Source organism: Canis lupus, chromosome 18 (genome assembly GCF_003254725.2).
Source record: "Canis lupus dingo isolate Sandy chromosome 18, ASM325472v2, whole genome shotgun sequence".
In the NCBI taxonomy this organism is placed as follows: Eukaryota; Metazoa; Chordata; class Mammalia; order Carnivora; family Canidae; genus Canis; species Canis lupus.
In genome coordinates, this window is record NC_064260.1 from 24,215,257 (window position 1) to 24,242,459 (window position 27,203).

The following is a 27,203-nucleotide window of genomic DNA, read 5'->3' on the forward strand; positions in this document are numbered from 1 at the left end:
ATATCATTTTGCTACTTAAAGAAACACAGTTATTATCTTGTAGGATCAGAAAAAACACCAGCAGCATAACCTTAGTTGATCTCTCCTTAAATTTATTAATCCACAATTCAAAGATTTAAGATTTTGCTTTTCAAATTCTCATACTCCACAGTGTTTTAATCAGTGCACCCTCTCATGATCAAGGTCATTTTATTTCTCACCTTTTGGAATTCTGATATGCATTTTGAGGATTACAGAATATTTATAGATATTCTACAGAAATATTTATAGAAATTATAGAATACTTTGCAAATTTCAATGTCTGCCTTTTATTTTCAAAGCATAAATGTATAATTATTTTAACTGATTTTTTAAATTTAACAATCTCCACCTCAAATATTCTGATATTTGACTCTCACAGCTCAAAAAAAGAGTTTTTTAAAATTATTTTTTACATTTTTTAAAAGATTTTATTTATTTATTTGAGAATGAGAGAGAAAGAGAGAAAGAGAGCACACGAGCAGGGGGGAGGGGTAGAGGGAGAAGCAGACTCCCTGATGAGCAAGGAGCCCCATGCGGGGCTTGATTCCAGGACTCTGGGATCATGACTTGAGCCAAAGGCAGATGCTTTACCATCTGAACCACCCAGGCATCAAAAGTTGTTATCATTCGTCTTTCTTTCCTTCTTTTCTTTTTTCTTTCTTTCTTTCTTTTTTTCTTTCTTTCTTTCTTTCTTTCTTTCTTCTTTCTCTCTTCTGTTCTTTTCTTTCTTTCTTTCTTTTCTGCTTTCTTTCTTCTTTCTTTCTTTCTTTCTTCTTTCTTTCTTTCTTTTCTTCTTCCTTCCTTCCTTCCTTTCTTTCCTTTCTTTCCTTTCTTTCTTTTTTTTCTTTCTTTCCTTTCCTTCTTTCTCTCTCTCTCTCTTTCTTTTCCTTTCTTTCTTTCTTTCTTTTCTTTTCTTTCTTTCTTTCTTCTTTCTTTCTTTCTTTCTTTCTTTCTTTCTTTTTTTCTTTCTTTCTTTCTTTCTTTCTCTTTCTCTTTCTTAAAATAGAATGTTAAATAAAGCAGAGTAGGAATTAATGCAATTAAGATGGCAAAACAATTGTATTCTTTTGAAATAATAAAATAAGAATTAGCCGTGTGTTTATTATTGAGAGGATCTTCAAGTTTATTTTATTGCTTTTATCTTTAAGGAATGTCATTATTATCAAAACTGAGAGAAATTTTGGTAAAGATCCAAAAATGTTAACTTCCTTTCCTGAAATACACATCTAGTTATTAATGTAGACATTGAGCTGTATGTCCAATACTTTCCCAGACTTTATAATATTTATCTAATATTTTTGCTAATGTGAGCAGTAAGTGGATTTAAGTCTTAAACTGGCTCTTTAATGATAAAATATATAAAATATTCTATATACTAACTAATGTAGTGTCCCAGTGGCCTCTGTGTCAACAGAAATAACCATGCATTTGGAAACTTTTCTGTCAAAGCAACATAGGTATTTTATTATATCAAAAAATATTACCATGGTGTTTGCTTCAGCAGCGCTTATACCTATGTTGAAGCAATGCATAGATGCATAAAGAGAAGAGCATGGAATCAGCATAAGAATGATGGACAAATGTGTGGAGTTAAGAATTCTTTATTTCCTGACCTGCAAGGTGGTCCTGATCTTTACAATTGTCATATGTGTTATATTTTCCAATTAAAAATATTTATTGAGGGATCCCTGGGTGGCGCAGCAGTTTGGCACCTGCCTTTGGCCCAGGGCACGATCCTGGAGACCCGGGATCGAATCCCACGTCGGGCTCCCGGTGCATGGAGCCTGCTTATCCCTCTGCCTGTGTCTCTGCCTCTCTCTCTCTCTCTCTCTGTGACTATCATAAATAAATAAAAATTTATAAAATATATATATATTTATTGAAATAATTAGTTATGTTAAAAGGAGGAAATATAGAGTTTTTTATTACTTAATGCATACTTTCTAAGACTGTGAAGCAGGAAATTCATCATGTCCTCAGAAACAAGATACAGAGGCTATAGTTGCCAATCTATAAAAATTATATCAGCTTTATACAAAACCATTATGTATAGCAAATAGTATTTAAGTAATTTCCTACAGTAAGTCTAAATTAAAACATGGATTCACACTATAGTTAATTTAGAATCTTAAGGTTGTAACTATTGGAAACTAAATATTTACAAATAAATTAAGTCATGTTTTAACACATTTAATATAGAATAAATATAAGGATGCTCTGTAAAACTCCTCACATTTTTAAATGAACAGACCAAGAAATCCAATCAAATCTACCAGTAATTCCAATATTTAATGACAAACTTTTTAAGCAAAAAATGCTTATGGCAAGAAAAGCGTGACCTTGAATTTCATAGTCACATAAATTCTCCAGTAATGCATGTACTTTTAAGATCAAAATACTTAAAATAAGTTAAATGATTCCTGTATAGTCTTTTTTTTTTTTCAAGGAAAAACGATGTACTAAACACATTAGCACTACTTGTTTAATCACTATTTAATGAAACACCTTAGGGAAATAAACTTTTCTAGCACCATGAGGCATTCATTCCATCCGCATAGGGAGGAGAGTTTAAGTAATTCACTTCATAAACAACACTACCCGGGAATAAAAATAGGCAGTGTGTGAAAGGAAACTTAGTGTCATATGCAGACTTCAGTAACCCAGTCTGCATATTAGATTTGAATTTCATGATACTTGAAATTTCATGACTTAACTGGGCTAAATGGGTGATGGGTATTAAGGAAGGTACTTATGGTGATGAACATTGGATATTATACACAAGTGATGAATCATTAAATTCTATCCCTGAAACTAATATTACACTATATGTTAACTAACTATAATTTAAATAAGAACTTGGAACAAAAAATAAATAAAATAATTTTAATGTAATCAATGTTGTTTTACTTATTTTTAGCACATTGAATTCAACACAACTGAAGACTACACAAACAACAAGGCAGCCTTTCAACAAATAAAAACATTTCCAGCACTTTTGGCAGCAGTAGTTTTTTAATGATTATTGTTTACATTTTTAGTGATGATGACATATGTTAATGGGTTTCATCTTGGTTTAAAATGCTTCATATGCAATTGTTCCAATCTCTGTATTTTTATTTTTACTCAACTGTTTTGAGCTTGATAGATGAGGAAACTGAGGCAAAAAGACAGTACGTCAGTGGCTCCTGATCTGATCCTCAGGCAGGATCAGATACAGGTCAAGTTACCACACACAAAGCTCCTCTAGGAATTTGCAAGGTGGATGGCAGGGCAGGGAAGAGAGCCTATCCTGGGGTCCACATTGTCTAGGGAAGGTGTCTGGAGATGGAGAAGGGCTCTCAGCCTAGGAGCTGTGACTGTTGGCAAGCCCCCAGTCTTTACTTAGCAATGTCCATTAGAACATTCTCAATGAAGGCAATGCTCTGTATCTTGTCCAATATGGCACCACGAGCCACACATGAACACTTGAAAGGCATGAGATCTAGAAACTGGATTTTAAATTTTAATGAATTTAGCTCTTTTTTTCGTCTCTTGCTGATGTGCAGGTCAGGGGCTAGTCTATGTAATCTAGAGTAGTAAAAGTAGCATTTACTGGGTAATAATAGTAACCCTAAGTGTGGGACATTAAATGCAAGAACAGAACAGGAGAGGGCAGAAGCATTTTTTTTCTTTTTTTTTTTTTTTTTTTCTGGGTAAGAAAATATAGAATAGAAAATTGAAAGAATATTAGGCACAATTTATCTGTTTTTTAGTTCTGAATGGAAAACTAACACAGATTAACCTTAAAATTTTCCATTTTCTTTCCTGTTAAACTTGTTTGAATATGATGATAATAAAGGTACTTTTCATCTTTTTACTTCAGTAGCATTGGAAACTAAGTTTATACAAGAGTTATTTTTTTCACTATTTGCATTTCTAATTGTGTCTCTCTTAAGTGACAATTGCGAAAGAAGTTTGTATGCTCATTGTAGGAGGGCTAGTCCAGAAAACGGCTAGGTCTCTGGAAGGTTATCCATAATAGAAGTCTGCAAAATTTGTCACAGATTCCTTACCAGCTACTACCAGAATTCAAGAATTCCCCAAACCCTGACCTAGTCAATATTCTCACCTGTGGTTTAGTTCTACTATTAAAATTCTAAAAATAATTTTTGAAATACAATTATAACTTTTATAAACAAACTGACATTATAATTTCCATTTTTCTACACTTAGATGGTTGCATTGTTAAATTTCTTTTATTTACATTTCTAAATGTAAATGGTCCCAGTTACAACTATAACTCCTGAGGGTCATATCAGAAATAGAAAAGAGGTGATTAAGCACTCAGGCACAAAGCCCAGGTCTGCCATAGGCCTCCTGTTTATCAATAAAATTACTTATCCTTATTGTGTCTCACTTATTATATCTGAAATAGTAAATAATAAGAGTATTTAACTCATTTGTTGTAAGGATTAAAAAACCATTCATTCTGTAAAGAAAGCACTATACAATGCCCAGTACAGGTGTAAGTGATCAATGAGTATTAGACTTTTAAAAATCATTATATTCAATGTGTCTTTTCTACTAAAATTCTTTTTTTTAAGATTTTATTTATTTATGAGAGACACACACACACACAGAGGCAGAGACACAGGCAGAGGGAGAAGCAGGCTCCATGCAGGGAGCCTGATGCAGAACTCGATCCCAGGACTCCGGGATCACACCCTGAGCCAAAGGCAGATGCTCAACCACTGAGCCACCCAGGCATCTCTACTAAAATTCTTTTTAAGTACAAATACAAATGATGGCTTTAAAAGCATTTAATAATGATCTGAGTGTATGTTTAAAAATTTATGTTTTAAAAATCTGTAAAATAAAGATGTCTTAGGAAAATAATACATAACCTCCAAGAATATGAAGACAAAAGAAGAAAATAATTAAAAGAGATCATCAAAAGAGACAAATGAACATGCCAGTAAATAAACTCCATTTCAATGGTTTAAGAGGAGGCTATCAGTGATAGTTTGAATCTTGTTATGAGGGATAAGATACTGTATCTCTAGTGCTTCCAGTTCTACTCATTTAAATTAAACCATGCAATTTATCAAGAAAGGGAAAATAGATAAATATCCAATAAAACAGTAATTTTAAATTAAATTTAAAAATTTATATTTTACTTGGTGTACTATTTTCCATTCCAACCACTAGCTTTTATTTTTAAAATGGTCATAAAGATCTTTCATGAATTTAGTTCTTTGTTTTTCACATTCTTTAAACAATTTATTTACTATGATGCCACTGAAGAAGTTTACATACTTCATATATTTGGTAAGTTATGACATCCTTGACATATATATAGGATTATTTTAAATAGTTAACTTAAATAATTTTCCTGTATCAATAAATAACCACATTTAAATGTAGCTATATTTTATCCAAGACCAGTTTTTATAAGTATTTCTTATTTACATTAAAATTGTTACTTTATTATAAAGTGAATTTTGAAATTCATATCAGCTTACAAAACATGGTTGATTCTATTAACACCCTATGATTATATACCATAACATAGAAAAATTTTGTGTGATATGTAACAGGAGTTAAAATATAATTTTTAGTTTATAATAACCCAGAAAATAGCGAAGCAATAAATCCTGGCTGAAAGCAGAGCAAAATGAGTTGTTATGTTGATATTTGATTAGGTTTAGGTAAATTAAAAAGAAAAAAAAAAACCCTTACTTTACATTTTAAATTATTCCAAATCTGTAAACATGCCAAGTATTGTTTATAATAGTTTTCAAAATTGCTGTTATTTATAGCATACCAAGGATTTGATGTTGTCTGTCCCACAACTTCAGAGTTATTGCACCTCCTAGAACAGCTTAATATATCTGCTAGCTCTAAGATGGAACATTAAAAGCACATATTAAAAAATTTCTTGCATATTCAATAACTGTTTCCATATATATTTGCACAAGTATTCAATGTTTTTATAACATGAGTTCTACTGTCCTCAAGGTGCATATTTCAATTCATGTTAATTAAAAATTAATAAAAATACAAATAAATGACAATGTATTGTGTAAAACCAAATAGCATTACTGTAAAGTGATTAAATATTGTTTTATAATTAATACAGGTTTTAAACTTTCTGTATTTATACCTTCATATGAAGATATTGTACTTTTTGCCCGACACAGGAATTGATCTCACGACCCTAAGATCATGACCTAAGCTGAAACTAAGGGTCAGCCCTTTAACCCACTGAGCTACCCTTGCACCCAGAAGATAATATCCTTTAAAGTATGATTCAGTAACTGATTCGGAAACAATGTTAGATATACTAGATATGCAATGTGGAAGGACAGTGCGAACCTTTTAAAAGGGCCATGGGTAATAAAGCTAAATTAATCCCTCATACCTGAATTATCTTAATAAATATAAGGGAATAGTTCTTGGGCTCATTTGCTTTCGAAAAGTAACATGCAAGTGCCCAGTAGTGAGCAGTGTGCCTACGTAAAGAATGGACTGGGTGTCGGGTGCCTGGGTGGCTCTGTTGGTTAAACAGCTGGCTCTTTATTTTGGCCCAGGTCATGATCTCAGGGTCTGGGATCAAGCCCTGCCTTAGGTTCCACACTCAGTGGGGAGTCTGCTTGAGGACTCACTTCCCTCCTCTTTCTGCCCACCCCTCCCCCCGCCCCCGCTAAAGTGTGCTCTCTCCCCTCGCCCCTTCTAAAATAATAAATCTTAAAAAAAAAAAAAAAAAAAGGAATGAACTGGGTGCTTCCTTATAAAGTGAGACTGATAAATTTCTTTATCAGGCAGCCAGCCCCATATTTATAAACACTCTCTGGTCTTTCTCATGTAAGCATATTTTGCCTTTTTAATTAATTAATTATTACATAATTGCTCTTTTAAAGACTATTCTGAATATTTGACTATCCAGTTTCCCCTTCCACCCTCACTACCATCCTTATCTAGTTCCCTATTAACCATTATCAACTTCTTTTCTTCTTCTTCTTCTTCTTCTTCTTCTTCTTCTTCTTCTTCTTCTTCTTCTTCTTCTTCTTCTTCTTCTTCTTCTTTATTGAGATATAATTGACACACAACATTTATCCATTTCTGAGCTGTGCTTAATTCCATCTTTACACCCTCTGGTGTATTTGAAGAACTGGATTTAAATGGCCATCCCAAATCTTTCTGTTTCATTTAGGATAAACAAGGAATTCCTGCATTTATCACACAGCTACAGATGGACTTTTCCCCATTTTTATTTTTTACACATTTCTCACCTAGAAAAAACATTTTATCTACATGACCCCTGAAGTTTCACTAAAAAAATGAAACTAGCACTATACTCTCGATTTTTAAATGCAGAATTCACTTTAGGTAATCACTCAAAATCCTCAATAATTAAACTCATTTATTTTTACCACATGTTATAGCAACTGTTATAAAATTCTTGAGTCTCCCAGAGGTAACACAGACTAAGAAATCAGGTCTTGGTTGTGCGATGGTTCAGGTTGCAAATCCCTGTTTTGCTATTTATCAGCTTTACACCCTAAGAGAATTCACTTAATTTCTTTAAGTCAATTTTCCTCATCTATATGGCCAGAATCTCAATTCTTATTAAATATAATTATTGCTAGAATAAAATGAGATAATGCAAGGAAAGCACTTAGCACCTTGTCTGGCACCTCGCTAGCTCTCAAAAAATGCTAGCACAAAGCTCTTCCATTTTTGCATGGACTGTGATAGCAAGTATTTTTCCAAAGATATTAATGAATATAAAACTTAAAAGGAAGCCTGGAAACTCCCATGCACTCCTATCATGCTTGCAAATGTGTTTGTGTAACTTGGCATAAATGTTCCTAACCTTCATTCCACAATGTAAATTTTTTCAATGCATAATCAGATAAAATCCCTATTAAAGTAATAAAAATACATTATTTTCTCTAAACTTCCAATTTGTTGGGCCATATGCACTGCCAAAATGAAACTCCAACCAAAAGAACACATTGAATTGCTTTATAGGATATGGAAATTGTTAGAAAATAAAAATAAAGGCAAAGTAAAAAAGAAATATTTTTGTTTGAGAACAATTAACTTGAAGTTACCAGATACGTTTGCAGACAAAGTCTATGGAGGAAGTCTTAGAAGTGCGATTAATATTTATAAACAGTTTTGACAGTAAGCCAATATAAAGTTACTTTTGAAAGCTTATTTGGATATTGTTAAGAGCTTTAATTATAACTGCTGTACTTTTCAGGTTAGTCAAAACACTGAACTGTTACAGCAGAATAAAATCACAATTTAAAGACCTTTCCAAATAATATTTAAGCCATTCTGTACATCTCACAAGATCCATATCTGTACTTTCCAGAACAAGCCTAGTTTCCATCTAGGGACACTTGTACTGTTTTCAGCCACATGAAGGCAAGGACATCAATCACATTCACCACTCTATCACCAAAGCCTAGCACGTTGCCTCACAGAAGGTAGGAGAGCTGCATATGTTTGTTTAAGACATGAAAGAAGCAGTCAGTCTCCTCTTCGCTTTATCAGCCCACTTCTCTGACATATGGTAATAAGCAGCTCAAATCTCTGTGTATCATTCCTGTGTGGATATCATGAAGACTCAAAAAATCTGTGCAGCCTCAAGAGTCCTAGCATCCTATGGGAACTTTGGACCAAATCAGAATGACCCATAGCTGCTACAAAGATTCATATAAAAAATTAAAAACAAAAGAAAAAGAAAAGGAAAAAAATAAGAGGGATGACTGAGTGAGTCAGAAACATTCTTGGTATTTCTGTGTATCTTTTTTTCAAGAGTTTTCAGAATCTGAGTTTTCTTTAACCTCCCTTGAGAATGTTATGGAAAACCCCTGTATGTAGAAAGAAGCCATGAAAGGTGAAGAATTTGAAATTTGTAGTCAGGTAAGCTTAGGTATGAATTCCAGTTTTACCACTTTGTGAACAAGATTTTCTTTGAAATTTAGGAAATGATGTCACCTTGTTATGCTAGTCAATGTGAAATAATACATATTAAGTAGGTGTAAAGCAAACATTAGCCATTAGCAAGATTATTCTCTATTACAGATTAAGATAGCTCCATTGCCCCAGTTGAGTGGGTCTGTCAGTGAACACGTTGATACTTAAGATTTGGAAGTAAGCAAATGCTCGCTAACTATTTAGAAAATTCTAAGTTTCACCCCCTTCCTCCAACCCCATGGTCTCAGTGGAGAAACTTTCATAATAAGAAAATGATATTTTAATGTGATTCTTCACGATCTCCTTTATACTTTCTGTTTCTATCTTTCTGTCAGCTATTGAGCTTTATGCAGAAGACAAAGTATAAAAGTGAACATAGGTAGAAATGAAACACATATTAAAAATTCCCCACCAAGGGCCCCTGGGTGGCTCAGATCGTGTCTGCCTGCCTTAGGCTCAGGTCAGATCCCAGCAGGGCAGCAGCTTCTCCCTCCCCTTCTGCCCATCACCTCAGCTCACACTTTCTCTCGCTCCTGCTTTCTCTCAAATCAATAAATCAGACCTTTTTTTTTTAAAGAAAAAAAAAAGAATTATCTGCCAAGTATTCATCCTGCCTTTACAATTTGCACATTCCTAGAACAGTCACAGCACAAGTCTTACTCAAATAAATGCACATCCAAATTAAAAGAGGGTGGGAGAGTAGTGTCTAAGTGGTAAAATATGTAAACCACTTAGAGAAAAAAGTAGAGAAGTAAAGATCATTGCTGTCTTAGGCAAGAAAGAATGCGAACTCCAATTACAATACCACATGCATGTGTCTTTTGGAATGTCAAAGAACGGCAAAGAATTCTTGGTCATAAAACAAGGAGAAGAGATATCTTCCTATTTTTTGCACTTCAAAATTTCAGTTTTTCAGACCTCTCTTCAGTAAGACCGTGTCTTACATTACTAATAAAATCAAGGGTTTTCTTTTCAAGTTACCTTGTGTACTCAGAAAGCGCTGCCATGGACTGTGATAAGCATTAGTATTAAGTAGCCATACAGGTTTGATTGTTCCAATACTGCATGTGATTCATCTAAAACAAGCATATGTAACATCGATCTAACGCAGATTTGTAAATCCATACACCTTGGGAAAAACTGTCACAATCTATAAATGGTATTTCAAGTGTAGAGCAAGTAAGTTCTACATTTGCCTATAATACTGATTTGCTTCAAACACAATAAAAAAAGGTAAAATCATTACCATCAGAAGGCAAATCATGCCTTATTGCTGCTAAAAAATAAATTGACATCAACTAGAAGACAATTCCAGTACTTTGCTACTTGCAGATTTTTGTCACACAAATTCAACCATTATATTCTGACTTTTTTTTTTTTTTAAACTTTTTTTTTTTTTTTATGATAGTCACAGAGAGAGAGAGAGGCAGAGACACAGGCAGAGGGAGAAGCAGGCTCCAGGCACTGGGAGCCCCATGTGGGATTCGATCCCGGGTCTCCAGGATCGCGCCCTGGGCCAAAGGCAGGCGCCAAACCACTGCGCCACCAAGGGATCCCTATATTCTGACTTTTAAAATATATCCCAGCTTCTCTAGTTACTAGTTTACAAAGGATGCAAAGACCATGAGCAAGGATGAATCATGTTATAGCACAAAGAGCACTGAGTTAAGAGCCTACAGACCTGACTAAAGTCTGGCTTTATCTCACACAGAACATCTCGTCTTTAGGATTTTAATCAGCCACTCAGAGACTCCTTTTATGTAAAGTTAACATGCTGACAGGTCACTGATCTAACATGGCTATTACATAGTTCTCGTGAAGTGCATACTAATATTTCAAAAATGGTTAACGGGCAATATACACAGACCTCACAGCTTCTTTAAAGGGGTTAACTTTTTTAAGCTTAATTTCAGAAAACCTGCTTTTAGATCTAATTTCTTCTTTATTGAATAGACAAGAATACACACACACACACACACACACACTCTAAGAGAGGAAGGTGAGGAAAGATCTGTTACATTTGCTATTTAATTACCAAAGTTGCCATCTGTGTCAGTGATGCCATTTCATAATGTACTTGTTATTTCATCTCTAGGATTAATTTTTCCACTCCAGTTTTGAGGCCACTAACAGAGCCTGGATTATGATGACTGTATGCCTGAGTTACTACAATTGGTATTCCGGACTCTGCCTGTAGCCTCCAATCTAGGCAGTGCCTGATGTTTCCAGATTTGTTTTCTTAAATGTCTGCTTTCAAAATGCCATCTCTAATCTAAAATATGAACCCCATGGTTTGGCATGCCAGTTCCTTCTTTACATAAATCTCTGTTCCTCGATGTGCACTCCCTCTGTTCCAGGCAAGATGGTCAACCAGTACATGCCATCCAAGTCATGTTCATTTCCTTCTCCGTGTGCATGATGGCCTGGCTTCTCAGATCCAATCTCATCCAAAAAGCATTCCTGGATGAATTCCAGGTCACAACATTCACTCCCTATCAGGATCACTATACTACATTTTTCTCTACCACACTAACTTGCAGTCAAATTATCTTGTATATGGTTTGAATTGTGCACATCTCTTCTCTCTCCAAAAATGCTGAAAGATGCTTAAACACAGAAAATGTATATATGCTTTAATCTACCTCAAATAGCCCTTAGAACATGATGAGGCTCCAAGTAGAAGCCTAATAAATGGTATTAGGTAGATAAGGCATGAACCAATTTATAAAGGAAAACAGAACAAAAATATCTTCTCTCCTGGCCTATTAAACTCTAAATTAATTTTGGGGATAGAAGCCTCTATAAATTTTCGAAGAGAAAAGATATCCTTTAAAAAACCTAGAAATCACATGTAAATTTGTGATAGAGAAACTGACAAAATACAGTAATTATTGTAAGGAATTAGAGACAGAGATAGATTTTGCTTTACTGAGAAAAGAAAACACTGAGGTGTGAATGAGGAGATAGCACACAGGTCCACAGGACCTGGGGATGGCTATGCCATTCTTCACTTTAGGTCTGACGATATCCATTTCTTTAAGATGTTTAGCCATACATAAGATGATTTGATTTTAAAACAAACTCTCATGTAAATTGGTTTTCCAAAAATCTTCCAATGGTTTTATAATTCAGCCTAAAATAACTGCATTTCAGATAATATATCCAAAGTCATGGTTATGATTTACATGTATACACACATAGTAACTTGTGCAGTTCTTAGCAAGGGGTGGTTTGACTGAAAACCTATGATGAAACCATACCAAAAGATACAAGTTAGCTTTTAAGTTTACAAATGGTATTTTCTTTCAAAAACAATCTGTTGGTATTTTTTAAAAATAATCTCTATCTTAGGACAGGAGCATATGGGTATGAGCAGGACCTGGGGACTGTTCTCAGCATAGAGTTCTATTTCACGTCAGGAATGCAAAGGTACCAGCCCCTAATTTGAGCAAGGCACGTGGTGGAGGTCACGTTTTGCATCCTTTCTCAGAGCTGGTGAGATAGGGTCAGTAAAGACTCACTAATTCAAAGTGATGTGTATAATGCCCTTGACATTTCTTTAAAATAAATTGCTTACCTCCACTCCCTTTCACGCCCTGTTCAAACCAGCTAGAACATGGACCAGGTGCTTGTAAGCTGGCTGTGGTAACACCGCAGCTGAGGGCAACCCTCTGAGGAACTCAGGGCAAGAAGACAGAAAAAAATCTGGGGGCAAAACAGAGCCACTGACTCACCGTTTATCTGTCCTGCTGTATAACAGAGAAACACATTACTGTCTCGCTTAAGCACTGTATTTGGGAGTCTTTTTGTAAGACTTTTAAGAATGGTTTAAAACCTACAGATATAAAATCTCTGATAGGTTTTGTACCTTCTATTACTTATAATACATTTCATAATAAAATTATTTTAAAACAACATAAACGTAGAATATTTGCCCTAAAATTATTAGCAAGTGAAGTTTTAATATTTCTATCATGTGATCAGAAGACAAGAATCAGTAGATTAGATTCTCTTCAGTCTTTGTAGAATTTCATGCTTCTCAGCCCAACATAGTTCAACGGTACTTCCTCAAGAGTGTTCTAGGTTTGTGTCTTTCTTTGAGCTTAGAGATGCTCTCACTTCTTTCTTTATTCATTTTTGCTATGGAATTTCACAGACATGTTCTCTAACAGCAACCACAAAAACAATGCTACTGCTGAAACACTGGTTAATAAGCTGTTAATAAATATGGATCAAAAGTCTGAAATGGTAATTGACATGGAATTGATTAGAAGTTAAGAAAGAAAGAATGGGAAAATAGAACTCATGACTTCATTTTATGGATAACAGTGTATGTGCCACTTGTAAACATGATAAATGCAGCCCACCCTTAATCAGTAAAAAGTACACTATGGAATTATTTTATAAGTTAACCTCAGAAAATGTTACTTATGCTCATAAAAATATAGGATGCTCTATAACTAAATCTCCTGTACATAAATACCACCATAGTTACAATACCTTTCATTTTGTGTTTATTTATACACATAACATCATGTTAGAATACTTATGTAATATATAAAGAATATTTAGTAAATATGTAAGTTGACTTCTAAGCATTCAACATTGAAATCTATGGGAAACTGATACCAGACTAGACAGTAACACCCATTCTCGGAACACCTCTACTTCAAAACATATTTAGCGTAATCAGAAGAGTCCTCACACAAAGGGACCCAAGAAACCTCATTTTCAGCCTCTTAGAATTTTTCATTCTTTTTAACAGCAACCATAACTGACAAACATCTTTTTGTAATGATACAATAGTCTTTAACTGAAAACAAACCTTTGACTATCAGTCTGAAGAAAGCAGTTTCATCATGGGTTCCTGACATTAATTTGAGGCCAGTTCTCCCACCAGCAAGTCTTCTGTCCTTAGGTAATTAATGAGACCTTGCTATGTTCTAGATGTTTGTGTCTCCCCGCCAAATTCATATGTTGAAATCCTAAATGCCCACAAGTGATGGTATTAGGACATGGGGTTTAGGAAGGTACCTGAGTCATGAGGACAGAACCCTCATGAATGGCTCAGTGCCTTTAAAAAGGAGGCTCTAGAGAGATCCGCAGCCCCTTGTAGCAAGGAAGGACACAGGGAGAAGTGCCAACTGTAAGCTGGGAAGAAGGCTCTCGGGAAAAGGCAACCGTGCTGGAGCCTTCACGGTGGACTTCCAGCCTCCAGAACTGTGAGCTGTTAGTCTCTGTTGTTTATAAACTACCCAGTTGGTGGTATGCTGTGGAGCAGCCCAAGCAGACTAAGACAGACCTCTCTAAGCTTTACTGTCCTTTGCTTTACTGCTCTTTTCCTTAAAATAAGGAAACTGGAACCCTTGGAATGCTAGGGTCTCTTCTAAACCTAAAACCCCAGCATGGCAGGTCTGGTCATGTTGGAGCGTCTCCCATTTTCCCAAATTAAAAAGCCACACAGATAGAAAGAAAAGTTTATTGGTAACAAGAGTGTTTGCCTTATATATAGATTCTTCCCCCATATTCATCATATTTACTAAGTGAAGTGTTGAATATGATTTTGTCAAAATGTTTGAGTGATTTAAAAATTTCAGATTTACTCAAGAAAAACAAAGTATATCACAGATATAATCAATCAAGAATTCCAAGACAGAAACAAAGCCCAATGATGTTTCAATAAGCATTCATAAAATTAAAAACTGCTTTTCAAATAAACTGCTTTACTGCAAAGCTTTAAAAAATGAAAACACTGGGGACACCTGGGTGGTTCAGCAGTTGAGCTTCTGCCTTCAGCCCAGGGCCTGACCCTTGAGACCCGGGATCAAGTCCCACATCGGGCTCCCTGTGTGGAGCCTGCTCCTCCCTCTGCCTGTGTCTCTGCCTCTCTCTCTCTCTGTCTCTCATGAATAAATAAATAAATAATCTTAAAGAAAAAAAAGAATGAAAACATTTTATTATGCCAGTGTTTTAAACTTGAAGCTACAACAATATGACATTGGTGTAACAAGATACCTATTCTTTTGGTTACAGGATGCAAATAAAAGGGGGGCTACAGGATGCAAAGTTGGAATATAGTAATTAATTTTTTAAATTATTAATGTCAGTATAATCTCTAATCATATTTGAAATGGCTGGACATTTGTAATGAAGAAAACAAAGGGGCATCTCTAAGTAGCTAGTCAGGCTTTGGTTGAAAGCAACATGTTAATATAAAGAAGAATGTTAAAAATTTATAATAAACTTATTTGTGGCAATGATAATACATTTACTTGTTTGATATGATTACAAGTTTTAGCCTAAACTTATAAGTGAAATGTACAATAGAGTTTAGTAATATAGCTGGGCTAATTATTAGAAGCACTGGAAAATCCTATGTTCCAACAGGTATATTTCTTTGTTAGAAGACATTAAGAAATGTTGGAAAGAAAAAAAAAATAAAATTTTTAATCTTAATAATTGAATTTTTATTTCTTAAAAAGTCAGCCATAATACCTAACATCAGATTTATTATTTTTGTCAATCTGAGAAATTATTACTGATCAGAACTAGATTTTAAAATGGATTATATTGTTCACAGTATTTGTCACTTGTACTATTGTCTTAAGCATCTTATCCTGATATTACCATAAATAGCAACGCAGTGGTAACATTATCACACTGAATCCAGATAATGCTTTGCATTATCATTTATTTGGTTACACATAAGGAAGGGGAAGTCAGGAAGGGTTTATTTAGACAATGCAAAAGCATTGTCAACATAATATACAATAGTTTGCTATATTATAATTCATCCTTGGGAAAAATCTGTTAAACTATAGTATGAATAAAGATAATCCAAAAATTGTGTTTAATAAAGAGTTGTCATAAACTTTAGATGCACAGCTAACTAAAATAGGTGCTCTATGAACCATAAGTCTGAAACACACACTAAATAATATATTTTGCTGGAAGGAAGCAAAGAGGAGCAGTAAGGAGTATTTTCGATGGTGGTAATGCTGAAGTTTTAAATTTATTCAGCTATGATTTATAAAGCATTTACAGTGTGACAGAGATTCTTGTAGGTTTTGGGGATAAAACACAAAAACCAATAGTGAAGTTTCCACTCCCAGTGGAGCTTTCTTTCTATTAAGGATGAGTACAAGGAGGCAGATAGTAGTTAAAAGACATATTGAAAAAAAAAGACATATTGCATAGATTATGACAAGTGCTACAGAAAAAAAAATGTGAAAGAATAAAGCACAGGGAATGCCACTGTTTCGGGTCTGCAATTATAAGGAAATGCTTATAGAAGGTCTCAGTGAAAAGCTAAATTGAAGCAACGATCTGGAGAAGGTTAAAATTCAGTGAATGAAATACCCAGAGTCTTAGCTGTGGAGGTGGTAAAGCAGTGGTCAGATTCTGCATGTGCTCTAAAGTTGGAGCCAACACCATTCATCAAGAGCCTGGATATGGGACGTGAGGGAGCAATGCTCAAGAGGAGGTTCCCTAGAAGATCAAAATTTGGGTTTTGGAGATGTTAAACACCTAGAAGGCAGCTGAATTAAAGTCAGCAGGTAGGGGAGCAGTCAGGGACAGAAGTAGACCTTCAGGAGTCATCGGTGGGTAGAGGGCATTAATGCGAGGGGAGCTGTCAAGGGCAGGCATGCAGGAAGAGGAAAGAACAGAGGCATGCACTGATCCTGGACATGCTCTTTTGGGCAAAGTGCAGGGAGATGAGTCAGAATTGGCCACCAAGCCTGGGAAAAAGTTGATAGTGATGGAGTAGAAAAGCCAAAGGTGTGTGGGCAGTCTGGATCTGTGGGAGCTGTTTAAAGGAAGGTGATGTGATTATGAGAACCTGTGTGTCAAATGTTACTAACGCGTCAAAAAGTAAGATCTGGAAATTGACCATTGATATAAATGGTATTAAGAGTTGTGCAGTAACTAAAAAATCAGCTGCCGTTCAAACAGATAGCTATTTTTATATGCTTTTAACAAGAGAAGTATCATTTTGCATCAGCAAATGCCTTAAATTTAAGGCTTACAGCAACCTGAAATCAGTGTAAGAAGACAGCATTTCCACCTTTCTCACAAAGAATCTAAAGAATAATGCCCTTAATACATTGCAAAAGCATATGTAAGGAAGCAAATTAGTATTATTTACTCTCACTTACTTAATGCAACCTAAGCCACTCTTAGGATATACATCATTGTGTTCGGTCTCACCAAGACAAAAATGTTGCCCAACCATGATGCGCCATTGACTGTATGATACATCCTGTTTTCAGAATTGTTAAAATGGGAAAAAATACCTGTATTAGAATTCATAAAATACTATACAATTATCCCCTTTTTGTGGCTAGACTAAGTTTGACATTGTTTCCCAAAAAATGAGACAAATGATAAAGACTATAATTTATAGTGCTTTTACACCATAAAGCATCACTGTCACCACACAATAATAGTAACAAAAACACTCATCATCACCTTTTTCTCCCTGTGAAAATCAAAACTCTGTAAACTATCAACACAGCAGAAAAAGTAAGAAAGATGAAAATAAGTAAAATTAAATAAATGTGGTGCATGCTGTAACTAATTATCGAGCAGTTAACATGCTACTACAGGCTACTGTGAGTGAGTGTCCCATGAATTGTAAATGTATGTATGTGAAGGACATTTACTAACCTATTGGCAAATTTAAGTTTATGAGGCATGATTTATAAGAGAAGACAGACTATTACTATGCCTGAAACCAATTACACCATACATGTTCACTAACTGACTTCAAATAAAAACTTGAGGGGTGCATGCGAGGTTCGGTCGGGTTGGTGAAGCGGCCGGCTCTGGATTTCGGGCCAGGTCTTGATCTCAGGCCTTGAGATGGGGCAGGAGCTGGCCTCCGTGCTCAGCAGGGAGCCTCCCCTCCCCCACCACTGCTCACAGTCTCTCTCTCTCTCTCTCTCTCTCTCTCAAATAAATAAACAAGTAAATAAATCTTTAAAAAAAAAACTGGAAAAGGGAAAAAAGATGACACAATTTTACAAATATAATACCTACAGAGAAAAAATATTCTATTTTATCTGATTTAAAATAATAATTGAGCCACTACTGTGAAAGACTATTATTTAATTATTCAGTCAAGGAAGCATTTATTGAGCACCTTCTAAGTGTCAAGCACCTTTCCAGGCATCGCAAATACCGAGTGAACACAGAAAAAAAGTCTCTATTCAAACAGTTTGCATTCTAAAGAAAGGACAGAAAAAAAAAAGGAAATGACATATGTATCAGAACGTGGTAAGCGCTATGGAGAAAAACAGAAGCGATAAAAAGGTGGAATGGGGAAGTTGCCGTGTAAATAGGATACCTTATTTAAGTGACATCATGTAGGCTTACTACGAACATTTCAAACATTTCCCCTCTTCTAAAGAGAGCACCAACAAAGCCTGAATTCTCATTTGGAGCACTGCACTTCCTGGGCATGTAAGGGTAGGGCAAAGTCTCATTTCCTCCACTTTAATTGGAAAGAGAATGATGCTTTTTTAAAGTGAAAAGAAACTGCCTCTGAACTCTCTCTGTTACCTGGTATCGCTTCTCTCTGTGTATACCAGATGAATGGTTAAGATGTCCAAATGTATTTTCATGACATGGTTACAAGCCATAATATCTCAGACATGATGATTGAAAAGACAAATGCAAAACAAGTTTTTGCAGAACATAGCCAAGAGTTGTCTCCTTTTGAAATATCCAATTTAGAGTGAAAATATAATCGGCCTACTCATATTCAATCAATCTTGAGATGAGTAATGAGTGACTTCTGGAACTTGTAATTCTTCCAAGACTTATACATTGTCTGAATCTGAGAACTAATTAAATTAAATGGCATTTATAATGCCATGTGTTATATAAAGGGCTAAAGTAAACCCGTAGCATCAGTGGAAATGAACTAAGGTTCTAATGTGCGTGAGATCAGGTATGGTCAAAAAACACTGGAGACAGTCTTCTGCATGAGGCCACTTCAAATATCAGCACACGATTTCATCCAACTGTCCTCTTACAGCTAAATTCTTATTTCTTATTTCCTGACTTTATCATCTATCACTTATTGTATATAATCAGTGGTCTAAAACCTGCAAGACACAAACACATTGTTAACAGTTTCTGATTACTGAAGAGTCCTTATTAAGGGCCAAACCTATAGAATCCAAGTTTCAAGAAATTTTCCTTGGGTGAATGCCTAGTGTTAAATGAATGAATGTATAATGTGACTAGGGATAGGAGGGAGTGGGGTTTGAAAACACTTTTAATTAGAGCAATTTTTTGGCTTTTTTTACATAAAAATGATAAAATTCAAAATATATTCAGAATTCTCAAAACAAGAAAAATAATTGCTTTAATCTATTTCTTGCTGTAGAGACAGAGACTTGGTACTTTAGCAAAGTCTGATTGTTGTTCTTTGTACCAACTAGTTTACTGTCAAGAAAAACCAATTTTATATCATTAAAACAATCTCTGGAACTTCACAGCACAAAACAAAGCTCCCTGCACGGACTAAAGTCAAAGGGTTCTTTACATTCTCTCACAATGCACAATATCTTGGTGTAAAATTCAAGGTAAATTATACTGCTATTTCATTAATAATAGATTATAGTTATTACAAAAGTGATATCTTTGCATTCTACACAATTCAACCATAGAGAAGCAAAAAGAACGTAAAAACTTCTCAGCCCTATTCACATTCCACTCAGAGATTGTCGCTGTTAAAATTTTATCTTTCTGTATTTTTCTGTGCATGTGCACAGATACACTTTATCACTGTGAGATGATATCAAATACTCTTTTGTAACCTTCTTAGAAGTTAATTTATCTTCATTTTGCCTGTCAGTAACCATTTACTCCATTTAATAGCCATTCCACATTAAAATTTTCACGATTGCCCCCAAAGTGTTCTTTAACTGGTTTGCCCAACTTAAGATCCAGGTGCACGTGAGAGACACACTGTAAATAGTTGTTGTGTCTCTATCATTTTCAATCTAGGACACAAATCATCTCCCTTTTCTCTTTTCATGACATTAACTTGTTAATGAGACATAGGTTCAAGTTATCTTTCTAAAAATGCTTTAACCTCTCCATAAATTTCAGTGTTATCATGAGTTAAGAAGTTATTTGAAAACCATGTGTTAACTAACTGCACAGTGTGCCTATTCTCAAAGCTTTTGTTGGAATCCAGAGAAAATTAATCACTGCGCTATGGGGGATATTGCGCTAATTTTTAAAAGATTGAGTGTTCTCTTGATCTCTCTCCACTGGGAGAAGGACACGGTGCATGCCTCCCTGACAGAGCGGCACCGGCCTTAATGAATGAGCATGAAGGTTTGTAAGGACACAGTCTGAACTATTACTTACATGCACCTTCTTTGTGGTCTGTACAAAGCAATTTCCGCCACGAACTCTTTCACCCATCAGAGGGAAATCTAAATAAGAGTGTACTCCTGTTGGGCTAAGTAGTACCAGTTTACCTAAATTAATGTTTATTTAGTATTAATAATGTTTTCTATAGAGAGAAGTTGGGCTCTGTTTTCTCAAGGTTTTTGCCAAGTCTCATAAATCTGGGAAAAACTGGTCAATGTAACCCCTCCTAATAACCAAAGTGGCCACACACAGAATAAACAAGGACCCAGTTTATAAAGTCGTCACTGAGAGACCCTATTGGAGTAAATTTGGATTTCTCAGTATTAATTTATGATGTGTGCAATGCACTTTGCACCCAAAGAAGGAGAATAGGAAAAGAGTTACAAATTGCACAGAGTTACAAAATGTTTAATGTGTTAAACGGAGCTTTAATGCATTAATGCACTATTTAAATTTAACAACCACCCTACCCTCCAAAAACAGAAAAGAAAGAGAAAGAATGTGTTTCTGTGAATTACATGGAGATTGGCTATGCATTTGAACTGGTCTGACCGTGTAAGAATTTCTAAACAATGATAGACAACATCACTAAAAACAGACAGTTTGCAAGGTATTTCTCCCCCAGTTTTTGAATTATTTGATTGCTTACTTAAAAGTTGAGATGTCATTTCTTTACCAACATAACTGATTCTTGAACCAAAAATGTCTAGTAAAACATTGGGAAAGTGCTTAGCTTTATCTACAATTTCAGTATCAGCTAGAGTTAATTCTATATGAATTTTATTATTTTAGTAATCAAAATTTATTTTTCTGGACATGAAATTAAAACCTTATTTGGGACGCCTGGGGGGCTCAGCCATTGGGCATCTGCCTTCAGCTCAGGTCATGATCCCAGGGTCCTGGGATCAAGTCCTACATCGGGCTCCTTGTGAGGAGTCTGCTTCTCCCTCTGCCTATGTCTCTGCTTCTCTTTCCGTTTCTCATGAATAAATAAAATCTTTAAAAAAAAAAAAAGAAATTACAACCTTATTTAAAACTCCATAATAAAAACTTTCTGAAGATGTAATAATTTATTTATAAAAGACAGAGACCACATTAGGGAAATAAGGACTCTAAGTGTCTCACGGTGGTCCTAATTTTATGTAATCCTTCTTCATGGTAATACATTTTCCTCAATTTGCATTCACATGGATCTCAGAGAGCAGACACATTTTAGAAAGAAGAGTAAAGGCTTTTGGTATTTGTTTGGTTTCAGAGATCCCAGAAAGAGGTTCTTCATAAGAAAGGAAAGAGGGATGGCATAGCTTAGTGTCTGAAAATCCTGTCAATGTTTTCTTTAATTTTATGGCTCCTTTTGTTTTCTCACTAGAAAGATTCCCAGACAAGCAACATGATGTGAATGTAATAACCTTTTCTCTTCTGGCTGAGTGATGGTTTCTCAAAATAAATATAAACCATCTTATATATCTTTTTTTCTTGAATATTTCTTTCTTGAACCATAACCACAAATTGAAAAGACTTTCCCTACAAATGCCAAGTGCTAAGATATCACTCCCTTAATTAAGACAAGTAAAGTCAAGAGCAAGTCTACTTCAAGATAATTTGCTAAATTTTTCAAAAGGTACCTTGCTGGAAAATATGGGAGTACTGAAAATACAACTCATAGAAAAGAACTTCCATAAAAGGAACAGGACATTATCAGGAGTCAAGCTCCTCACTGAACAAGATAATAGAGATAATAGAGTGTGTTTAATAACTACCCAAACAAGCAAATCTGTTAGGGAGAAGGCCCTATGTTGGGAGGAAATGGTAATGCGTTTGCAGAGAAGTTATTTTTGATGACTCAAACACAAAACTGTGAGAGATTCAAAACACATAGGCATAAAGAAAGAGCACTTGGTATAAAAGGATAATTCCATCTACCTTATATTTATACAGTATTCCATAGTTTTGTTATATACACATACAACATACCCTTTCCCATGTTATACTATTTTAAATCCTTTACTTAATTAGGCCTTTAAGATGGCATGTCATGGTATTGATTTAAAAAAAAAAGCAGTCATATTTTCAAAATAAAAAACCCAGTTTAGTGGCAGATACCATAGATAGAAAAAATGGAGGAGTGGGCTTCTCATGTATTTACCACTGTAGATAGGTGGAGAAATGCACAGCGAAATCTCCAGGTGCTTTGGGCAACACAGCAGCCCACTTCGGAAGTCTATAAAAGGACGCTGCTAATCTGCGCGGGCGCTCAGAGGAGCAGCAAATTTAACACGGACAGCTCAAGAGAAGAGCCTCAGGAATGAAAAGGCCAAAAGAAGACGTGTTGGCATACCAACTGGGTGAAGTAAGCCACCCAGGAGAACGTGCCGTCCAGGGAAGGGGGTCGCCGTGCTGCCAATCACAGTGTTAACATGAACTGCCCATGGGCGCTGGGCTTTCAATCATCCTTGTTTCTAGCTACCTGTAAATACGTCTCTAACTACAGACCTGTTATAGCTACCTAGCCAGAAAGCCATTCAATACCAATCACTGAAAGCGTGTAATACCACAATCAACTGAGAGGCAAACTACGGCTACTCATATAGGTACACACTTGTATACACAGAAAGCATGTGCTTCTATTTCTGACATTTAGGGGATAGGATTTCAAGAAATGGAAAAAATCAAATTCTTTTTCTTCCAGTACCTTATTTTTACATGTTTTATTTCTTTCTCCTAATGTTTTGCTTGCCTAGATACTGCACATCACAGTATCAGCCGATTTATTGCTTTCTGCCCATGTAGTTGGATCTGAAATAATCAGAATCAGTCCTGGACATATAACATAGGTGACGTGTCCTTCCCATTACCTTCAGAAAGCTTTCATCCATATGACCCACTCCCTGCTGTCTCCCACTAGATTCTTAGGACTCTTTCTTTGCTGAGAGAATTCGGAAGGTCCCAGACAAACCTGCTGAGCGCTAGTTCTGGTTTTCACTTCCGCAGACACCTATTACATAGTAGAGGGTAAATGATTTCAACCAGTGAATAAAAATTAAGCGCATGACACCTGCTACTAGAGCCCTGCTGCTACCACAGCAATTTGTTACCAATTTGTTAACCAATTTGTTACCACAGCAAAAGATGATGATCTATTCTTTAAAGGCTTGGAAACTTTGTTGACAAAGTGTGTGGTAGGAAATTAGCATTGAAATGAACAGGTGGGAAAAAGTTAAACTTTGATTTCAAAGTCATAAGAATTTCGGTGACAAGGAACAAGTATCAACATTAGCCTTGCCCTGCCTGAGGTAAGAGCTCTATGCTATTACATTTTCTATTTTTCTCTTTTCAATTAAAAATTGATTTCTACCTCTCAGGATTCATTTTATTATAAATTGACTTAGTTTTCTGTTCTGAGCCTTCAGGTTCGGACACTCATTAATTACTTTCATGGTTGATTATGAAGGAAACAAGTATGTAGTTTAAAAGTTCTCATATGCGATTTATTCTAACGACCCAGATAAGATCCACCAAGAGTTCCTCGCTGAGGGCAAATACACATTTCTGTAAGATATTTGTTTTTAAAAGGAAACAATGTTTATATAGTTAACTGGGTTACTGAAATGCAAAAATGAGATAAAATGGAAAATTAGTTCAGATCCTCTGACCCAGAGCACACCAGGGTTTCTGTGTAGTTAAGACACACACGTGAGAACATGGAAACTCTCAGTAAAATACGGCTCATATGGATTGTCAAAGAAAAAAAAAGTAGTGCTTCTGAGTGAAAAGTGTCATCAGAAATGCTGAAAAACAGCCCAACTCTTAAATTGCCACATCAAAATTGTAAATGGCCGAAGAGACACTGATAACATTATTTTCTTAAAAATGCACAGGGAAGAGGTGGCCCGGGCCGTGATGTGAGGGTCGTCGGGCATCTGGGGCGGGGGGCCAGCAGGCTACGGAGGTGGGAGCCCGGGGTGAGGGGACGCGGCACCAGATGCTTTTAGTTGCTTTACGCTACTTTCCACCCTCTGTGCCTGAGGCTTCCTGACTTCTGCATTTTAGGATCCGGGGCAAGGACTGGTCCCCGCGCCCAGAGGTGGGAGGGAGTCCTGAGGTGCAGGCCGGGCAGCCGCGGCCCTACAGCCCCCCTGACACCCCCGCACACCTGGGCGCCGTGGGGCAGGTGCGCGCCAGGCAGCCGCGGCCCTACAGCCCCCCGAACCCCCGCACACCTGGGCGCCGTGGGGCAGGCGGCCACCTCAGGGCGGACCCGCACCTGCACGTGTCGGGCTGCGACCTGGCGCCGCTCACTGGGTGGCCGGGAGGGGACGTCCCAGCCTGGATCCCGAGCCCCCAGGAGGCGCGGACAAAACGTAAGCGGCTGCGGGCCGCCCGTGGAGCAGGTGAGGAGGCGGCGCCGTGTCCAGGGGGCCCAGCTGCCCAGAACCAGGTGCGCGCGCCAACGCACACACACACACACACACTCAGGAAGTAACTGTGCTTGTTCATGAATGCAATGAAAATATTGATTATATTCTTTCTTTCAGTGTAGTTGAACAGGACATAAATAACGTACTAACTTGTTTGGCCTTAACTAATAAGTTATTTGGCTGCAACTAATGAACAGAATTCTTGGTTTTTGTTTGTGGCCTGGTGGTGCCTTAAAAATATCATTGAGTTGCTAACATATCATGAACTGAAACACTCTGGAAACTTGTAAGTGCTTTTCTAAAAAATTTTTTTAAAAAATGTACCCGGGCGCTTGGGTGGCTCAGTCAGTTAAGCATCTGCCCTTGTCTCAGGTCGTGACCCCAGGCCTTGTGTCCACCCCCCCCACCCCCCCCCCACCCCCACCCCCACCCCCCGGTCCCCAGGAAGTCTCTTCCTTCTCTCCCTCTGCCTAGGCTCCCCCTGCCTGTGCTCTCGTGCATGCTCACTCTCTCCCTCTTTCTCTCCCTGCGAAAGAAAGAACGAACGAAAGAAGAAAGAAAGAAAGAAAGAAAGAAAGAAAGAAAGAAAGAAAGAAAGAAATCTTAAAAAAAAAAAAAGTATCACAGCAAATAGGATCACCCACCAAATCATGCCTGAAGAAGGAGTTGTGCATGCAATAGACTAATCAGTTCACCACTTAAATCTTCAAGCTCCGCTGTGATAGCTCCTTCACTCTATTCCACACTTTCCAGCTTTTGCTAGATTTATAGCCAGAAGATTATGGTCATTGGAACTTTTCCTATATTGCTGTTTTCTGAGTTTATGTCTGAGTTCACTAGGTAGGGAGAAGCCTGGTCTAACAATGTCCTCATTGTAGCACCACAATTAATCCCTTCTGGAAAGAGTCCAAAGCTGACTTTCTTCACACTGACTTTCCTCTGCAGTAATGATGTTATTTTGTGTTTCCTGTGAATTCCTTTCATTGTGAAGGTGGTATAAACAAAGTAACATTTCAAAAAATGTTCCTAAGGTTTTAAAAATAATCTAAACCAGTCATAACATACAAGTTTAATATTTGAAGCTTTCTTCAAATGCTAAGCAATATAAATGTTTAAATAGCACGGTTACCTGCAACAAAGAAATACACACACACACACACACACACACACACCTATGGAGTTAGAGAGATGATCTGATATTCCTGAGACCAAAGGCAAGTAAAGCTACATAAAAAAGAAATTGCCACAGAAATCCTGTGTAAAAATTGAGTAGAGGAAAGAAATTGTCATCTATGAAGTTTATTGACTTTCTCACTCCTTCTTTTGGTCCTGTGGAGTCTGGCTCTTTTCCTTATTTTGGAAATCTTCAATAAAACCAGGTAAACTTTCCTATGTTTATGTATATATTAAAAATTCCTGGAACTCCTTTCCAATCCCCAGTTAAAACAAAACAAAACAAAACAAAACGAAGCCAACACACAAACAAAAACAGTGTGATGTTCTTAATGAACGTTATAATAGATTCTTTTCAAAATCAATTCCAAAAAGCATATAGTTCCTCATCAAAAGTCAATAATCAGATAAGATGATATCTCAATATCATTTAAAATTGAGCTTCATGGTGGATTTGTGTGTATATGTGATGATCATACAGGCATGTAATTTTTAATTCAGTTATTGGAGTTGGTCTGGATACTATTCTACCTTCTCAAAGCATCTCGCATAATGCTTTTTGCATTAATATTCTATATTCAATTTATTGTATTGAATTGAAGGTTCTAGGGCATCTTAAGTTTTTATCTTAGACTTTTCCTAAAGAATGTTAAATAATTTTAATTCATATTATAAATTTACAGATTTTAGGTCCTCCCCAAAAAAGAATGAAAAGTTTCTGAACTTACTTTGGTCAAAATAATGAAAAATACCACAAAACCATTTGAAAAGAAAACCCCTTACAAATATGGTGCCCTGAGTGCTTTTCTTTACTTCTAATTATATCAAATGTTCATTATCATATGTATGCTATGTCCTGATAACAAAATATAGAAAAATATCATCACTATACAATTTTCTGTTTCCCTCTGATTAATTAACCACTTGTCATCATTATCATTTAATCCCTTCCTTGCTTTGTTTTTATGTTTTATTGTGCACCTATACTTGCTTGTAGAAAAATATTTGCTTATCCAGAGTGCTTTTTGATCTCAGGTTTTGATCATTTCAACTATCTGTTGGACAAATTCTGCTGAAATGTACAAATAAGTAACAACTGAATTGACTTCCTACTGATTTTTTGGTTAAGTCAAAGCTGTATACAAAAGGATCACTCTTGGGGATCCCTAGGTGGCTCAGCGGTTTAGCGCCTGCCTTTGGCCCAGGGTGTAATCCTGGAGTCCTGGGATC

The 27,203-nt window shown here is 36.2% G+C and overlaps 1 protein-coding gene across 7 annotated transcripts in view; it reads right to left on the reverse strand.

The window, feature by feature from the left end:
- SEMA3D (semaphorin 3D) overlaps positions 1-27,203 on the reverse strand; it is a 216,974-nt gene that overhangs the window by 150,143 nt on the left and 39,628 nt on the right. The window contains exon 2 of one of the 7 annotated variants that reach the window (XM_035701531.2): positions 5,825-5,900. The exons of the other annotated variants lie outside the window; for them this stretch is intronic. The gene's annotated coding sequence lies outside the window, so the exon portion shown is untranslated. The remainder of the gene's footprint in view (positions 1-5,824; positions 5,901-27,203) is intronic. 7 annotated transcript variants of the gene reach the window in all.